Source organism: Bidens hawaiensis, unplaced genomic scaffold, assembly GCF_021521415.1.
Source record: "Bidens hawaiensis isolate Kalapana, Puna unplaced genomic scaffold, B.hawaiensis_p1.1 tig00040159_1, whole genome shotgun sequence".
Lineage (NCBI taxonomy): Eukaryota > Viridiplantae > Streptophyta > Magnoliopsida > Asterales > Asteraceae > Bidens > Bidens hawaiensis.
This window is the reverse complement of record NW_027497091.1, coordinates 76,509-78,925: the sequence shown is the minus strand read 5'-3', so window position 1 is coordinate 78,925 and position 2,417 is coordinate 76,509.

The window sequence follows — 2,417 nt, the reverse complement described above, 5'->3', positions numbered from 1 at the left end:
ATTACAGTATCGTTATATACAACGTAAAAGTGGCATATTGAAACAATATTGTGTTCACAGGAACACATGATGATCGGTTTCGAATACGTAACTGTAATTTTAAATTATTAATAACACTCTACCAATATTACATTCAAAAAATATTTAAAATTGTTATTGGTAACTACAAAATGTTGTTCTGAAGTAATTCATCTTTATGGGGCTTCTCGGGTGGCTCTTTTGGAATCCATCCGTCGAACGGCAGCCTAGTAGCCAAGCATGTCGGCTTGTAAGAAGAACGAGACGTAATTCCAACTAAGTCCTCCTCCGCTGATAGCATTTCAGGTTCCCAAGTTTTATAACCATGGATAACTTGGGTGTTTCTTCGGGCCAAGACAACCGCCACCCCTGCATGTAACTCCAAAATAGCGTCTACACAACCAAACGTTGGTTTTAATCGTAACCTACTACATGACTAAAACAGGTTGGTGTTTTGAGCAATTTGGGCGCCGTTAGAGAAACGACATCTAGACGAAACATGGTAGAGGGGCTTTGGTGTGATGAAAAATATCTAAAACGGATAGGCTTTTTATAGACAAAATCTAGGGTTTCTCAAACGCCTCGTTTAGCACTTAACGCATCGTTTGTCACCAACATTATTTTGGCAGACTCTTTACACTCGTTTCAGTCATTACAGGCTTTTCAGTCCTTATACGCCACGGTCGTATACGGCGCGTTAGGTTCAAAACCAGGCGGTTTAGGATGACAGGTTACTACATGTTGGCAGATTTTATAGGTACTTTGTTATCTTTATACGCCACTTTGAGGATTATACGTGCCTTTGTTTCACAAAAAATTCCATTATAAATTAACCCCGACACCTCACCAACCCTCTATACATCCAATACATAGATAATTATTATGATCACCCCAACTCTAATTTCAATGATTAAGAGGAAAATAAGTGTCAACCGAAAGAGATTAACGTTGGTCTTGTAGATGTTATTTTGGTCTAGTTATTATTCTTTGGGATAGAAGCTGTCATTAAGATCAACAGTGGGGTGTTAGCATTAAGTTGTTGGAAGAACAACAAGAAAAGAAGAACAGAGAGAGTGCATTGCCACGACCCCGTAATTAGCGTGTCATTAGATTATCAAGGAAAGAAGGTGGTGATACGAAGCTGCGTAGATGCTATTTTAAACTACAATATGTTTTAATATATTGTTGTACTAGTTTTATCTATTGTAATCGTTTGTAAATTTTAAGCAAGGATTATGATGTTTTTTTTCATGCCGGTATGATATATAAATTTTTAACAATAGTATCTTCTAATGTAATCGTTTAGAAATTTAAAAGAAATGTTTTTGCCGAGCCAGTTCTATTCAATATTGGAGTAAGCGTTAAACGCCGCGTTAATAGCTTACCGCTGCCCATAAGACGCTCCTGCTGCTGCCCTTTTCAGACTTTGTCGATTTCGAGTTACCCTCATACGTCCCGTCAAGGCCTTTACGTTGCGTATAAGGGACTCATAGACCAACTATATAACAACCGATAATCTATAGGCTCAATAACACAATAAAAATTCGTAAGTCCCCAACACCACTCCACCCATTCAACACGATAATAACCTGCAAAATAATAATAATGTAGCCCAAAAATAGCTTCTACGCAGACACAGAAATTTCGGCGTGCAATAAACGATAAAATTGTGGCTGTGTGAAAGCTATTTTGGAGTGCATTATTATTAATATATAATACAGTCTCGTCGGTCAACTTTACGGCGGTTGTCCAGCGGGTATCGATAGCTGTGTAGATGCTATTTTGGAGTCTTTATTGACATTAATATACTACTAGGGGATGAAGATGCCTAGATGCCCCCTATATAATACACAAAAGTGCCCCAAAAACCTAAAAAGGAAATCAAAGGAAGGTATCTAACATCCAAGCCCAGCTATGAGTAAAGACTGGTGTCTGATATTACTATTACTTGTTGACTAGAAATTTGCAGGCAGATTTCGAAATTTAAGCAATTGTTGTTTGGCTCCGTCATGTGTAGATGCTATTTTGTTACTGCAATGTCTATCTCAATGTTTAATTTGTTTGAAAATTAGTTTGCACTACCTACCCGTTTACTTCAGTTTCATTGTTTTTTAATTTTTTTTTTGAAATAGTGAAAGCTAATGGGAGTAGTATAAAGATTACAGTATCGTTATATACTACATAAAGATGGCATCTTGAAACGAGGTCATGAAAAAAGGTATAACGAACTGGCTTTTTGTAGACAAAAACTAGGGTTTCTGAAACGCCACGTTTAGCACTTAACATGTCGGTATTGACACGGTATTTTATTAAAAAAACTAAGTTCTCCTTTTTATTACAAAACTAATTTCTCACTATTCCACCTACACAATTCAATCTAACTCAAATTTTCATACTTA